Source organism: Haemaphysalis longicornis, unplaced genomic scaffold, assembly GCF_048455015.1.
Source record: "Haemaphysalis longicornis isolate Haplotype H1 unplaced genomic scaffold, Haemaphysalis longicornis Haplotype H1 scaffold_5, whole genome shotgun sequence".
NCBI classification, from domain to species: Eukaryota; Metazoa; Arthropoda; class Arachnida; order Ixodida; family Ixodidae; genus Haemaphysalis; species Haemaphysalis longicornis.
Window position 1 is genome coordinate 155,465,121 of NW_027526385.1, and position 17,423 is coordinate 155,482,543.

General features: G+C 46.4%; 1 long non-coding RNA gene across 2 annotated transcripts in view; it reads left to right on the plus strand.

The window, feature by feature from the left end:
* LOC144138773 (uncharacterized) overlaps positions 1 to 8,889 on the plus strand; it is a 52,624-nt gene extending 43,735 nt beyond the window's left edge. The window contains exons 4-5 of one of the 2 annotated variants that reach the window (XR_013315972.1): positions 2,856 to 2,978; positions 8,781 to 8,889. This is a non-coding gene — a long non-coding RNA (uncharacterized LOC144138773). Of the gene's footprint in view, positions 1 to 1,552; positions 2,195 to 2,855; positions 2,979 to 8,780 lie in introns of those variants that run through there. The other variant, XR_013315971.1, reaches the window with a different exon arrangement.
* The last annotated feature ends 8,534 nt before the right edge of the window (positions 8,890 to 17,423 follow it).

Genomic DNA, 17,423 nt, shown 5'->3' on the forward strand with positions numbered 1-17,423 from the left:
TGCACTGAAGCGGCACCTTCGCAAAACGAGGAAGGAAGTGCAGAGGGCGCGCGCGGCACCGGCAAAACGAGGACGACGGTGCTGCACCCCTTGAACTGGTGCAGCTAGTGCAGCCAAATCGAAGAGACCTTCCACAAACATGTAAAACGTGGCGCCGACCTTGAAGGCCATTATCGAAGCGATGAATGCGCGGACCACTACGGCTAGCACCTCTGGCTTCTCTACAAGTATAAGCTCTGTATTTATCTACTGATTGAGTGCCATAATGACTGCCAGATACAGATCACATCGCACTTCATTGCGATGCAGCTGGATTCAGCCGGGATCTCTGGATTTTTAGTTTAATTTATGTCATTAAAAATATTGATTGTGTCAACTGACTGGCCATGCTTGCCAAACATGCTCTCAATGTTTCATTTCCCTCTGTAGACTTGCAACACTGTCATAGCTAGAGTTATCAAGCAGCCTTTCACAGAAAAACGAGCGTCAATCTTTATAGATGCGTTTACACGATTTCAAACTTTTTATGTATCCTTGTAAACCTTGGCAGTATCCTCCTTGAAGAATGTGCATAGCAGTTGTAGGGTAACCCGGGACCTTACCACCTGTCTTACAATACTGGGCCGCTGCTGTGTAACTCTGGCATGAGTAAGTCTGAAGAAGAACCCCCCAAGAAGGGAGAGGTGAATAAAAAAGTGCATCTCCTCAGACATATTGGGCCACTGCTCCAACAAGTCCGGCATAGTCACTGCATTTTCACTGATTTCCTTGTGCTGCAGTGGATACGTGGCTCTTTATCCTCTCAAGGCCGTCTCGTCGCATGACGTCCTGTCTTGCAGACACCATTTTTCAATTGCGCTGCTCCATGTTGTGACTTTACAACCTTTCGTAAAGGCAGTCAAGCTGTACATTGCCGAGCCACTTCACAGCCAGTGCAACTTAGCAGTGAAATAATGTAGTCAAGCTTGAGAGGAGGCACCTACACTAGGGTGTTTTTGTCATTTAGTATGCATTGCTTTTCTCACCAGTCGTTCGGGATTGTTATTATTCTCAGCAATTGAAATTTGTTAGTAAGCGTTGCACAAAGATTATGGTAACACGCAAGCAAGCACGCAACTTTATACTGAAAGGTTTCTTTTTGGCGAGTAAAAAATGCGGATGAAGGGCACTCGCAAAGTAGAACATGTGGTTGTGTTTCATCCGCCTTTTATACTGGATCATTGAATCGAGAACGTTGAATCGCATGTTTGTACTGTCAAATTTGCCTGGTGTCGTCAAGTACGGCATGATATCTTGAATCACACAAATCGCACATAGAGGCATCCTGTCCCGCACGGCTGTGCCGGTTAGCTAAGCTGCCACGCTCTCCCGTGTTCCCTCTAATCGTGATTAGGTAGTACATTTACCAATCTTTTCATAATAACCACCAAGAACATTAATGGAACTTACAAGGCATCATTATTTATGTATGGGGATGGTGCTAGTTTGTTCGCGGCCGCCTTTTCGCATAGCAGCAAACATCGCGCAAATTCATCTGGCACTATGCTTGCAGGTGCTCGGGAACTTTGTTCATAGGACCATCCAGGGGCAGCAAGAAGTTCTGCCAAGATGTCAACCTCTTCTCTAGCTGCTGACTATTCTATTGCAGCATCTAACTCTCTTCAAACTTGCCCCCTTTCTCTTTGACCTCTTCCCTATGCCAAGCCTCGACAAGCTGCAGTGCTAGTAGAAAAATTGTTTCGCGAATTTTGTAAATACAGGAGGCACTCATGAAAATGACCACTCGTTCAGGACGTATCCACCGGTTGCATTTTGGGTGCTTTTAACCGTTCCTGTAAATGTTTTTAGAACAGGAAATAAGGGTCTGCTTAGAATTAAATGAGATGCAATAAGAATGCCCATCGCTGTAGCTGACGCTACTGTGGAGAACAGCAAATTGACAAATGGACGTGCAGTTCAATGCACGCAACAGACTTGCAGCCATTTCTCATGAAGACTTCCTGCAGACTAACAAGGGTTCAGTTAAACAAAGTGCAAATTTTCTGAAATTTGTCCAAGTACAATGTTTTGTTGTTTTGGTTACTCTGCTTAGGTGCAAAACCTTCCTACTAAACTATAACACCGATTCTAACACAAGTTCACTATGTTCGTACCAATTCTCCATGCATTTTTAAAATAAAGCTGCATTGCGCAAGTGGTCATTTTAACTTTCTAGACTACTTAGGCCTGCAGGCCTAAGTTTTTTGGACACTTTAGTGCATGCAAGGTGAAAAAATTTTCCTTTGCAGCCTGCATTTTGTCACTCCACCATCGTTCTCGCTGCTGCCACCGCAGTAGCAGGATCCCTCGTCGTTATCATCGCCCTTTGTCTCTTGCCCCAGCTCTGTGCAGTATTTAAAGATGATCTCTGGGAGCAACACTTCCTTGAAAAACTGCAGGCATTTGCTGACAATTTCGCTCCAAAAGTTAGGGTCAAACTGAACTTTTTCAATGTGGCAGTCTTGCACTGCCCACACTACAGAGTCATACTAGCGCAGCCTGGTGGCAAACATCTGTAGCTGGACTTGGTAGAAGTACTGATGCCTTCGTTTTAGTTTAGGGCAGTCAGCGGAACTGTTATTCAAAATACCTTTCTTATCGCTAGCAATGTCCACAACATCTGCTGTGTAAGGGCATTTGACCTTGAGTGGACCCTTGCTGCATCACTTGCACGAAATCACCTTATCAGGCTATGCCACCAGGAATTGGTATGGAGAGTAGATGTGCAACCCCGTTGCGATGCACTGAAAGTCGACGGGAGCAGATGGCAGTGTTGACACACTCTGCCTTCTGGTTGCACCCTCCTTGGAGTGCAGGTTGCCCAAGATGAAAAGGTAGAAGCATCCGGGCAGCACATCCTCGTGACGAGACTTAGACGGTCACATCATTGAAGTGTGGCATGCAGCTCCAGCGTTCGAAGCAGTCGCCCTTCCTACTTGGTAAGCTAACCAAGTGGTCAATTTTGCTTGATCTTTTGTTGCCTTCTCACCAGCACGTCTTACTCTGATGCGAAGTTTGAGGTCCTGAAAAAAACTTTTTGGGCTGTTTTACAATGAACACATTCCATTTCACCCCAGCTTATTTTTAGGAGAGGATGCTCTTGTTAAAATTTCCTGTTTTTTGTTTTTTAAAGAAGCAACGCTCCTAAACAAGATGTAATATTTTAAAAAATAATTACCCACAAAACAAAACACAAATCCTTGTTTGGCATGTGATAGTTTTAGTTGCTTATGTGCCATCAAACAACGCAACACTCAACAGCATTGCAGATTTGCACATTAGTATGTACTTAAACAGCATGGCAGATTTGCACATTAGTACATACTTAAGCTCATTGGCTAGGGTCGACATTAACATTGGGGTTAATTATTAAGCTCGTTAACATTTCTGCAACTGGCTTGCTTTTTCCAAAAGTTCCAGCAAATGTTTTGATGACAACCATGAAAGCTAAGAACAGATGGTGGTACATTTTTGCTTGATTGTATGCAGAAGGATAAGCTGAACATAGTAGTCCAAAGTGTGCATACCTCATATATGAAAAACCAGTTCATTTTTCTGCATATCAGCTTCGGTGTACATATTCATGTGGGAAGATAAAGAAGCTAGCATACATTAATTTCTTGCATTTCTAATGTTTCAAAATCATACAAAAACTTTAAGCAGTTAAATATTTACCCTATTCCCTTGAGTGGAAGAATGCTTTTATACTTCTGTAAGTCAAGTGTGCTCATGAACATCTTTCTGCACTGTGATAGTTTGGCTTCCCATCAAAAAAAAAACAAAAAACGTGCAACTGTTCCCTATCACTTGCACTGATTCTTTGTTTATTTTACCCTTCAGAGGTCAATTTTGAATAAAACAGTTTGGGCTTTGCCAAGCAGGCTGTTGATGTGCTCTCGCCTAGTAGTTTTATTTTCCTACTGTAAGAAATAAACTTGAATTAACTGAAATCCATATTCTGGTGCAGGAAGAAGGTGTAGTTGTGCTCATTCGTGATACAAATGCGCTTACATCATCAACCTCAAAGCTCTCGGAGAACTTTGTGCACTCTTCGATTATTTCATCCTATCCTTACGGACACCTCTTGATAGACCTCCAAGTACAGCTGAAGGCTATCTTACTGTCATTGAGATAAATTCCTCACACATAGCGGGGCACCTTGATGGTGATGGTATTATTGACACTGCGGACCCGGAGCCTCCAAACATTTCCTGTAGCCAACTGTGGCGATGTGTTTATTGGTGGAGGGTAAAAAACCACGAACTAGCGCTGTCGGAGCCATGGTCAAGCTCCGGTGGATGGGCTTATGACACTAATAGCTATTGGTGTATCAGTCTATAGGTGTATTGGTATATTTGCCTAGGTAGTCCTATAGGTGTATTGTCCCAGTCCTATAGGTGTATTGGTACCTGTGGGTGTATTGGTACATTGGCCTATAGATGTATTGGTATCATGGGCCCTCTACAACACCAATTTCAATATGGCCAAGTGGATGCCAAGGACTTTAGTTTATTGTATTCATTTGGCCATATTACACTTGCTTCAGCAAGTTTCTAAGCACAAGGGGGTACCACTGACCTTCAAATACCACAACTTCGTCAATGCTGGTTGACCGCAGCTTGATTGCCCAACTATGTCCCACAGGCTGTCGAATTTCTGCTGCATATAATCCTTGAGTCAGAGCTAACCTGCAAAAACAGTATGGCAATAATTAGGAACTTGCGCAGTAATTGTGCATTTTTATAAGTGCGTCTAGCATTTCTTCCAGGCGAAACAAACCAGACTGTTCGGCAGCACATGCTAGACCGCAAAGAAATAGGTGCGTGAGTACGCCGATGTGGACAGAATGCGCGGAAAGCTAGACATTCTGTTTCTATTCCATCTGGATGAAACATTACCCGCAGAACTTCGTATCATCTGTATGAAACGCTATATACACAGTCATTAATAGGAACACAAAGTACTACATGCATTTGTACTCGGTTCATACGTGGTCGCATCGATAGTAGCTTTTCCAAAAATGAAAGTGCCGCTTGTTGACCTGCTCTGCTATATTCAATAAAAAATTTTATCAGGAAAGAAAAAGCTTCTACAGCTTCATGGTGAAAAGAAATGTATACATATCTTCAAATGCAAAAATCCGAGCAGCGTGCACATTTATCATATCGCCGAGAGTGAAGACGAGAATCCTTGAATACGAGTGACGTCAAAGGTGTGTTTACGTTTTAGTGCTCCACAGATGATGTCCACGTAACTTGAAAACTAACAAATACAATGTGTGGCACTAAAATTCACAAACGCGGTGGCTGCTCGCTGAGATGAACGACCATGCCGTGGATTGTGCCGGAGCGCCGGGCATGGAGGAAGCCTTTTTTGCTTTATCTTAAAGACGAAACCTCCGCCAGGTGAATCTTGTCAGAGAAGCATTTTGAGCAGTTAAATCACGTGATGCGAAATTGGGTCTGCCATTGGCTCTCGCCGCTTGTGAGCCGCCATCGCCCCCATCGTTCCGTTCGCCACTTCGGGCTATCTTTTCTATGTCCTTATCGTGTGTTTTGATTCAAACGTCTAGCGGTTGCAGTTGGGATGTCGAGGAATGACGACGAGTTTCGTGCAGGATTCGCGCAACAACTTCTCCACGGAATCAGCGAGGTGGCAGCGAAAGGCGTCCAACTCGAGCACTGATGGGAATCCCAACAGTGCTCCAAGCTGCTGTCACCACACAGACTTTTTCCAGTCAAGCACCAGTTCTTCGTCCATCCACCCTTTGTCCTGGCAACGCACAACAACATTCTCCGAGAAGTTTTCATTTTTCGGTAGCGTCTTCCGCTTGAACGCGATTACGGCAGCTTGCGACAATCCGCCGTGCAGGACATCACGGTGACCCTCATTTTCTCGTTGCCAGTCGACCTCACCTAGACTTGTTTAGAGCCTTTCTCCTGTACTGTGAGTGCCGACGGCATGTCGAGGTACACTGGCGTCTGATCAGCATCGCCGATGTAGCCCCACTGGAAGTCGACATTCTTCCGCAGCCTTATCACGTGCCGCTGAAAAGCCACTAGCTGTTCTTTGTAGCTTTCAGGAAGTGTCTGCGATATGGACGTCCATCGACGTAAAGAAAATCCAGCACGGCGCATATACCGCGACACCCAGTTTTTGCTTGCCTTGAAGTCTTTTTGAGGAATGCCTTTCTCCCGGGCAATTTTGCGTGCCTTCGCTTGCAGCAGTTCAATGTTGACAGCCATATGAGCAGCGCATTGGCATTGCACGAAGGCGGTTGAGTCCTTTTCAATCTCGGGAAAGACTTCGTTTTTCGGTCCACAGAAACTTCTCCGGAAACCGTTGCACGAAAAAAGTGCCTGCTTTTGCGTTCTCCACCCGCGAATGCAGCCTTCGGTGATGCTGAAGTGCCATCCTGCGGCACAATTCCCGATGGTCTCGGCACACAAACTAACCTTTCTTTTAAACGCAGCCGAATACTGCCTTCGTGCACCCGACACCTTGATAGACTTGCAGTGAACGTGCCGATCCTTCGCGTGGTCACAACAGTCAAAATGGCGCTGGCTGAGAGAAGCAGCAGCAAGCTAACGTCACTGCAAGATGGCGCACCCTCCGGTAAAACCGGAACCAAAAGTGCAAATTTTTGGCTGAAAACTAGGATCCACATTTATTACGAGGCACAAATTTTCCATAGTAAAACTTGGAAAAGAACCTTGTATTATACGCAGGTTTTACAGTACCCGTTAACACGAAAATGTCTTGCGGGCTCACGGCTTCTTGGACCCTTAGCATACACCAGTGCTTCATTTCATTGGTATTTCCTATCGTCTCTAAAATTGTCACTAGGGGTGTGTGAATATTCGAAAAATTCGATTACTCGAATTACTGGAACTGCAACATTGAAGAGTAGGAAAAAAAGTGGCTGCACTGCATATTAAAATAGGAATACAACGGCAACCAGAGAAAATTAAAAATACCTTACTGGAGCGCAAAACTTTACAACTGGAAACTTCCAGAGGAAAGTCAGTTCGAAAAAGAAGAGGTTGCACATCTTGCATTATTACACAAGGCCATTTTTCAAACAAAATTTAAAACTAGTAAATAAAATAAACACTCAAAGAAAAAAGACCCAAAGCGTTGGAAACGAACGTCTTATGGTCCACAATCCTTCTTAAGGAGTTCTTGCATAGCTGCCATGTGCCGAGCATGTGCTGTAAGCAACTCCTGGTGCCGCTCTTCCCTTCTGTGTTCTCGTTCGTCCTTTCGGTTTTCTTTTTCTTCGTTCACCTTTCGCATCTCTTCAAAAGACAGTGCCATGTGTTGTGACCTGGGCAGGCTAGCACGCAAGTTCCTATAAGCTTTTCGCTTCTTCATGGGCGTCTCTGCAACTTTTCGGTGGATGCACCAGGGGGAATGTTCGCAGCCTCTCCATCATTGTCCAAATCTGAATTACCCTGCATGCTTCGACATGAGCTCCCGTTGCTGGCAGTTGATGAAGTGGTTTTGTACAGGACCTTGCTTACACCCCCCATAACTTATGGCTCTAAGCTGTCATCGACACCCTTAATGGTAGCAAATTCTTCACATGACACCCGACATAGAGCTCTATCTAAAGTTCTGTTGTTTTTGTCTTCGCTCCTTTTCAATTTAGCAAGGGCCTTGAAACGAGTTTCGCACTGCACTGCTGTGCGGGGTACACCAAGTACACGAAAAATGTCACGAGCAGTCTGGCCGAACATGTCCCGCTTGCTTCTGAACTTATTGAGTGGACCTACTTTGGGTAGTGGGCATAGCAGCCCAACACCAGCCTCTTTTCTCCAGGGATCCATGCCACTGTCAAGAAAAAAAAAAAGAAATGAGTGAACTGGAATTAGCCATCTATTAGAGGAAGGCGACTGAATATTATAAAAAATTAACCTATACTAAGCATGGACATAAAAGCAGTTGTGTGCACGCTGTACACTCGGGATGAAGATCCGCGTTTCAAAGGGGTTAAAGCGATGAGCTCTGTAATGCAGGAGAGGCAACAAGCATGTGCATCGTTTAAATATAACAAACACTAAGCTAATGAGCCGGGCTGGCAGGCAGGCTCTGCGAAAAAAAAAAACCGGAGTCTGCAACTGCTGCAAGGTGACTAATGTGCATATGTAGTCATTTGTTTAGCCAGCGGTAGTCTTCTCTTGAATACCTGCAGCTTCGTGTCAACCGTTACTCCGTCTCGTGTTCCTTAGCACTCAGGGAAGATCGTTGGGGTTTACACTGAGCGCCTGACAACCGTACTATTTTTATTTCCAACAGTGTGAGCTGAGTATGCCCGTTTCGCAAGGCACTGGCTGTCACCAGTCCCCGCTTGGTCTGATAGCGGGCGTGCAGAGAAAAATAATAACCAAAGGTACGCTACATTCGCACAAAACGGTAAAAAAGAAACATTTATGGCCAGAAGTCAGCATTGTTTACATCGCACGTCGCGCTGCGCCGATCCACCGCTGTCGTCTTTCCGTTTCAGATGGTCTCTAAGGGAACCAACAAATTATTTTTCGGCAGCTTGCCCTCAGCGTTTTTTAACTGTTGGAGTAGCCGTATACACAGCAATACACACGTGTACGCACACGAGCTCGATTGTAGTTTACTCGCGCCTATGCGGTCTAATACACTACTGCGAGGCCCACCCCCGCTTGCAAACAAAATAGCCTTGAACTTACCCTCAACGAGAGTGCTTAACAGTCGTGCTGTCGATACAGTCCTTTCAGATGGCACCATTGGAAACTGCGCAGCTGTAGCAGCATCGCGGAAGGCAGCCATCTTCGTTGTTGATGTGGGGAGCATCGGAGCACGACTGGCGTGGCGGGGAGGAATGCGCAGGGGTAGAACTGCTGCGCCAATTGCGCCATTGTGCGCCAATTTACCCTGCTGCGCCAAGCTGCGCAGAAACGGCAATTTGCGCGATTATTGTCCATTGAGAGCATAAAACGCCATATTTAGCCGAGACTTGTCTTCGTCCGAGCAACACTGAGTGCTGGCTACACAATAGACGCAGTCGCATCCACGTCCACGCAGCATCCATAGCCACGGCAGTTCGATGCACTCGTGGTTTCCTCGTGGAGTTTATCGCAACGTTGTTATCGCCGCGGCTTTCCCGGAAGGCTGTCACCAGCATGAGTGAAAGTACTTTGAACAGTTATCTAGTGATATAAGTTGAGGCATGGCCTCTGGAATTTGCAGCTGCTCGAAGTAAGACGAACGACCCCTTCGCACATCCTTCGCATCAGTAGTTTTTTATTATTATTTTTGCGCGAGTACGCAGTTACTGTGTTGATTGAAGTCTAATTTTTCGAGACCTGCACGAACCTAGAACCGCGACGACGCGAGCTTCCGCGCGAAGGGCTCTTCGGCGATACTGAGCGCATGCGCACGCTCCTCTAGAGTGTTGCGGCGGCCGCTATCACTTTCTTTTAAAACAGTTGCGTGCAGCGCGCCACACAGCCGCCGTACTCGTTCGCGCGCCGACGAGGCCCGACTCGATCGCGAAAGCGGGCGTCTTGATGGGATGCCGTGCCCGCTTTCGCCTTCGCGTCTATTACGGAATGAGGCGTCGTGAAATCGCCATCTTCGTTCGCTGCCTACCTTTGCCTGCCTTCTCGGTCGACGCGGCGGCGGCAGCTTGCTGCCAATACGGCATCATATTGTACGGCGCCCGTCTTCGTGTGGGAATATCGATGCGAGACGATGCGTGCTCAGCAAGCGCCGCTCGGGTAGAGCACGTCCACGACGCCTGATTTTACGGTTGCGGTGACGGCGGCAAAGGGGCGGCGCACTGCACGCGATTGTTTTAGCTCGAAACTACTTTACCAAAAAATTTTAAAAAAGCAGCCACTGTTAGTAACATAGTGTTGATTATTATACAAATAAAGGCGAAAAAGTCGCTACATTTAAAGTAATTGGCAAAAAGCACGTTTCAGTCCCGAGTAAAGGGTAATATCAAGGTGCCAGCTCCTATTTAATTTATTGCGCTCCTTCTAAGTAATCCTGGCCAATTCTATTTTTCATGCAGTTTTTGGATTAGTTGCTCTTAAAAGTGCGCTCAGCCGCGTTATTTAAGGCCGTCAGTGTGCTCCAAAAGTGCTCCGAAGTAGCCCCAAAATTGCTCCAAACCTGCTCCAAAATGGGATTTTTGCTGCTCCAAAGCTGCTCCAAAATAAGACTTTTGCTGCTCCCGTGCCTGCTCCAAAAAGCTAGACCCTGCTTCCACCCCTGAATGCGGCAACGCGAATATCGATGGTGTCACAGAAGCTCCCTCTGCCACAGCTTCTGCCCCTCTCACCACTCTCAAAAATGTCCAAGTGTTCGGCTGGTGCGCCGCGTCTCCGACTCGGACCGAGAGGGGCCTCCGGATCCAGCTGCTCCGGCTCAGAGGTCTGGAGCACCCAGCCGAAGATACCATAAATGCATGTGGCGTACCTTGAGGGCGAGGGACGCAGGTTAAGTTCTTCGCCATCACATGAGCAGGAATGTTCGGCTCCTCATCGTCATCGCAGCTGTCCTGGTTACTGTCCTTGTCAGAGAAGATAAACCGCTGTGTTCGTCGATGCTTCTGCTTCGTCTGGTTACTTTCGTCATCCGTCGCCAAATCTGACATTGTGGCAGTCCTTTTGACGGTCGTGGTCATATGTGTCTGCAGCAAAGTAAAAACCATGCAAGTATAAACAGTTTTTTTTCTCTCTCTCTCTCTATCTCTCTCTCTGTATATACATGCGTGTATACTATAAGATGAAACAGCTTACTGCATTCACACACTACTCATATTTTGTGTTCATCCGAAGTGGTGGTTGGTTTTTCGGCGTCTTTGATGGCAATTTTAGTTCTTTTTGAACTCTTGTGGGGCAGCCAAACCGCTTGTCTTTTGCGATCATGCACGATGAAGGAACAACAGATACTTCATCTTCATCTCCAAAGTGCACAACACCCAACTCCTTCCACCTTAGAGAATATATGCACAATACAGTTGCAGGATAAATACGCTACTGCATCACCGAAAATGCTACAACAACCCAACTCTCATTCTAGCGAACACTTGTTTGCAAAATAAAATTAAGTGTTCGTATTATACTTGTTAACTTAAAAACCTGAAAACTTAATCCACACCATTACACAATCACTTGTAATGCCACCGTAGTAAAGAATGTTCTAAAAAGTAAACCTTAGAATTTTGGTCACATAGCTGACCAAAATTTACTCACTTATCACGTCTAAGTGGATATTATTGCGGGGGCGTACGCTCCACAAAACAGGCTCTCAGTCTAATGTCGGCTCTTGCTTGAACGTATGCAGGAGGGGAGATATGGTATAGCCTACCCCACGTAGAAGGCACACACATTTGCGATCAATATCTTCTATTTTCTACACCGCGCACGTCGCTGAAATTTCGCTGGCAAGATGCACATTAAGGTTAGATGATGGGATTGGCTGGGTATACAGGTTGTCAACTTTCGTGAAAAAAAAACCAGCAGGTAATTACTCTTAGAGGAGAGCATAGGATGTTGGCTATCCAACCGATGTTCCCATCGGTCATCATTACGCACTTGTCCCTTCTGCTCAAGCCTAGTGCGGTGTCCTTCGTCTTCAATTTCGAATATTGCTCTCCATCAAACCCCTGCGGCACTGGTCCATTTGAGTGCTTCCCTGACAATTTTGGTGATGCCACCCTTTGTTGAGTAGCCTTTACCATCTTCCTCTCAGCGATCCGTCGAATGACTTGTGGGAGAGCCCTGGCATGGGATTTCATTGGTGAAGGCATCAGGCGGACCGTACTTCCCCACATCGTTCACAATAAGCAGCAATGAGTGCATGTTGCAAGCATATATTCTATCGCGTAAAGTTTCTCGGCTTCAGAAAAATACTCTGATAAGGCGATCAGCCATGTCAGTGTGGCTAACCGAAAATATTGGGCTCATCAGAATTGTAATTGCAGCGCTGAAATAATAAACCTGTTTTCAACCTTCCTTTCATAATGACTTCCCCATAATAAAGAAGAAAGTTCCTGTATTCAGCAGCTTTCCAGTGCTCCAAGAAAGCTCGGCTTCTTGGTCTCCGCTTCATGTTGCTGGGAGCATTGTCATTAAAGCTGCTCAGAGAAGCTGACACTGCAGCCTTGGAAGAAGGAGCCATCTTCAACGAGCATTGTTTCTTAAACAACCAATACTGCTGGAGCACTTTTCTCATGACACCTGGACATACCAAGTGCATGTAATCCAAAGGAAACTGGCTGACAAGCCCAACACTTCACCAGAGCAAGGGTGATTCTTTGCGATGATGGAGCGGTTGAAGCTGTGATTCGAAACTTCTGTCCGTTCGGAGAGGACTATGTGCATCCAGAAAAATTACTTTTGTGCCATCCTGTGAGCATTGACCTTCCTGCGTACATTTTTTGCATGCTTAGTAGCCGATGCAGCCGAGAGCAGCTCATCCATCTCGCCAAGAAAGTTCTCCATGTAGGCTTGCAGACCGGCTGGCTTGCCGTCGCCATCGTACAGAGCATCAATCAATAGTGAGCCATTTTCACTTTCCTTCACCTTCATAAGCACAGGCCAGAATTCTGTTTTCGAGCAGCCTGAAATGCTCATCTCGTCAGCATTTACTATCAAAAAGAGAATGTTACACTCATCAGGGATGTATTTTGAGATGTGTTGCAGTAGTGAAGGCGTATAACAAAATAATAGAACGATCCATCACTCACGGTAACTACTTCAGTAGTTTTTGGGGTTCTTAGAACTGTCCTAGCCTCCACTGGCAACTCCGGATGGTTGGGCTTAAGCACTTTCAACAGTGCACTGAGGTGCGAGGCTTCCAGTGCCCATCGCTGAAGTTTTTCTAGCAGGCTACTCGTTCCTTGCCGATGTTCTTGAGGCGTGCTTGCACGAGCGGCAGTCGGTGAATCCGTTTCTTCTGTGTCATAGCGAATTGAAAGCTGTTTGCTGTCAGAGTCGGAAATATTGGTGTTTTGCTCATGTACGGGTGCGACTGCTCCAGTTCCTCATTCCATAACTTGTGTTGCAGTTTCAGCATTAAGTGCTTGCACAGTTGCATCCTCCAGCTCTGTGGCCGTATAGTTTTTCATATTGCCTTGAACATCGTAAGGAATATGCCAGCGCCTTTGGCGAGAGCCCACATCACTGAGTGCGCTCTTTACGTGCCTCTTCCTACCCTTGTGTGATTATTTAAACTATGTGCAAGTTGTGTGATTATTTAAACTATGTGCAAGAACCCCGCACGGGGCACCTTGAGTAATCTCGTTGACGGTATTGGCGACACCGCAAACCCCGAGCCACCATACTCATGCTGTTTCTTACCGTCGCTAAGATTTTTGAGGTGAACGCCGCACGGGGCACCTTGAGCAATCTTGGTGACGGTATTGGCTACACCGCCCACCCCAAGCCCCCAAAATAATTTGTGACCTACCGTGACGATGTGTTTGATAGGTGGAGGGTTAAAAACCACGAACGGTGGCCATCGGAGCCCAGCTCAAGCTCCGGTGGATGGGCTGCCTGTCTGTTTAAGGGGTATTCACACGAGGGAGCTTTCCAGCGGAGAAATACGAGGGAGGTGGTGACGTCACCGTCGGTGCACCTCCGCTCGACCAGCTCCTTCGCTCACACGGCGGACGCGACCGAAGGACGGACATCAGTGTTGACAAACCACGCTCTGCACACTCCCCGCTGTTGCCGACTCACAACATGGACGCCTCCATGTAACGTCCCTACGCTGCAATGGCTGCAGCTCTGCAAGAAACTGACGACGACAATGGACCGGCGGAAGCAGTGGTTGTGCTGGGTGAAACTGTGGCTGGAAGAAAAATCTCTCGGTGTACATCTGTTGTACAAGTTGGAACGTGACACTGGTGAAAATAAACGGTTACTGCGAGTGTCCCACGACGCATTTCTGCAGCTGTTGGCGCGTACTGAATCTTGGCTACAGAAACAGAACACAAACATGCGGTGCCCCATGAGCCCGGCCACTCGTCTGAAACTTATTTTTCGCTACCTGGCATCCGGTATGTACATTTTTTTTACAAACCGGCATGAAATTCATCATATATCCAAATGTCAGTCTTATTCCAGTTAACACACGCAGGGCAGTGTTACTGCGTAAAAGGAATCGGTGCGTACATCGTAAACCTTGCAGTACGATGTCTTCGGAATTCTTTTTTGTGGTGACAACAGAATGGATGTAATAAAAGATAAATGTCGGAACTCCTTGATATCAAACTGCCTGGGAAGTAGTGTAACAAACTAGTGTTGGTATTATCGATGTTCATTTTAGGCGTGGAGGTTAATTGTGAAGCTGATTTGATATATTTTAATGCACTACGAATGATGGTTGCTATATAACATTTCTGGTTTACTGCAATTATCAGAAGTTTACTGCAATAAACCAGGCGTCACACCTCACAATCTTTTTTTTCCCGGGGAAAGCCACTATTCACTCAGTCAGCAGTTCCATGTCGGGCACAGTTTTGGAGGGGGATGTGCCAATGAGTTTACGGAGAATGTGCCAAGCCCGTTTGGTCGCATTGATACATGATGACTTAGTAGCTATACTGTACCATTGAATGTTGTCTTGTGTGCTGGTGCTGTCTGACGTGCAATGTAAGTGGGTTATCTAGCTGCCTATGTTTACGTTACCTGTCGTAACAGTCAGCTATACCATACCCAGCTTTCCCGCTCAAAATTATAACTTCGCAGGAACCTAGGAAAATTACACTTCAGGACAGTGATATTTGGCACAAAGCAAGACTTCAACGGGAAGATAGAAACACTAGAAAAACTTTGCAGGATTCTGAATAGTTTATGTGTAATTCGCGATCAAATTTTACTCCCCATGCATTTCTATGGGATAGTTCCCATGGCTCAGGAACCTAGCTGCAAAACGTGCAAGACTTGAAACTGCGCAAAGCAAGTTTTCACCCCCAATATTAGCAGCACGAAATAACTTTACATTACGCTAAATAACTACAGATTAATCGCTGTTGAACGGACTGCCGTGAGCGGGAAAGCTGCACATGCTATGGTATATATGTCTCTTCTACATATACCCGCTTGCTCTGTGTGAGTTTTGATACACCAAAAGTAAAAAGTTCAACTTCTCCCAAAACCTACATGTCCTGCGGCAAACCAACTCTGTTAAATAATCCATAAAGATGACAGACAGCGCTCCATTCAAAGGGCTGAATTTCATTGCAACAACCCCTCGCTTTCTGCAACAAGCCATAATTACGAGGTGCATCCTAAGAATGCCCTCACGAGCTGCAGTAATGCTGCACCACATCTAGAGTGACTCGAGTACAAATGTATTTTTTGTCAAACTGTACGGTAGCAGAATGGACTACTGGAACATGCATGTACACATATGGGTGACTTGTAGGTACACTATTGGCCCACTTTGCACACTTGCACTTATTTACATGTCGCACAGAGTATGAAGGTACTGCTGTGCCATACTTTGTATTTTGCCCTTGAGTTGTGCCTCTTTAGTTTTATTACAGTAAAAAATCTATCAACTGCACCTTAGTCATATGTGCAATAATAAAATGATTGACTGGCACACTGTGACATCTCTCGTTATATTATGCTAGGTAAATGCTAGCAATGCACACTATGACAAACAAACCAGTTTGCATGTGAAACAAAGTTAGTTTAGGCAAGCATTTTGAATACCGATTACATTTCTAAACTGATTCAAGTAGAGAAAAGAATGTTGGAGAGGGTGAGGGGCACATTTATTATGACGATTCATTGAATACTACTGCCTCTTGAAGACAAAACTACATCAGTACACGAATTCACACCATGTCTGAAAGTCCAAAATCTCGCTAACACAGTTTCTCTGTGGGTTGTGTTGCGCCGTACAGGAACTTGAGGGCTCCGAAATATTTCCATTTACCGACGTAAACGTCGTCAGCTGCCTGGCCACTCTTCGTCTGAATGACTTTCTTCTGCTGCGGTACGTGTGCCGCTTGTTTTGCATGAACGATTTTATCCCACCTGGAAAAAAAAAAGGAGCTTTAGCGCACTTGTTCACGACTACCCAGCGATGCAAGATTTACTGTTGGGACGTCGTACACAATTGTTGCAGCGTTTAAGTCCGATCATAGATTTACTTCACAGCCTGAAATAAAGTACCCGATCACAGTTTTGAGCGTCGACTATTGCAATCACCCCCGCACGGGGCACCTTGAGCAATCTTGGTGACGGTACTGGCGATACCGCGGACCCCGAGCCCCCAAACAAACGCTGGATCCAACCGTGGCAATGTGTTTATAGGTGAAGGGTTAGAAACCATGAACGGTGGCCGTCGGAGCCCAGGTCAAGCTCCGGCGGATGGGCTCCCTGTCTGTTCACCAGGCAGGGAGCTCCGGGACCTCTTTGGCTACCAGGGTAAGGTCAAAGAAGAAAGTACCCCCGTCTCCCTGCTTTCCAATGTGTCATATGGCATTTTCCAAACCCCCCCCCAAACGTGATCGGCCCCCGAAAAGGGGCCGCACCGAAGTTTCGTACCCACCTCTTTCAACAACTGTCTTGTCAACAACCTCGAATAATTATGCTCGTTTTCTTGTGATTGAGTCAGCTGACTCAGCACGACCTGTCGCTTCCATGTCTGTATTCTTGATATCTAAATTTCTGCAAAGCACCATAGGTGGCAAATATCAAGCTAAAAAGCTCAGGACCGGAGAAATCCTGGTAGAAGTCAATGCTGAACAACAAGCCCACACTCTTCTTGCACAAACCCGCATCCATGATCTGGACATCAGGGTCACGCCCCACAGGAGCCTAAACAGCTCCCAGGGTGTGATTTCTGAGACAGATCTCCTGACGGAAACAGATGCAGACCTTCTCGCAGGTCTAAAGGATCAGGGCGTCACAGCTGTGCGGCGCATCACGATGCGCAGGGATGACAAGATAATCCCCACCAAACACATTATCCTGACCTTTGACCGCTCGGCACTTCCACAATATATAAATGCAGGCTTCATTCGATGCTCCATTCGTCCTTACATTCCGAACCCGCGCCGTTGCTTCAAGTGCCAGCGGTTCGGGCACAGTACAACCTCTTGCCGCGGCAAAACAACGTGTGCGAAATGCGCCGCGCAGGACCACCCCACCGACAACTGTAATTCTGACATCCTCACTTGTGCAAACTGCAGGGGCCCACATGCGGCCTACTCCAGGAAATGCGAAAAGTTCCAAATAGAAAAGAAAATAATCAATCTCAAGGTCACAGAAAACATCACCTTCCCAGAGGCGCGGAAGAGGTTCGCCTCTTTCCCTCTGGGGAGGTACGCCGACGCAGCTCGCCGGGGGGCGGAGCGGCGTTTGGTTTCCACAGGGACC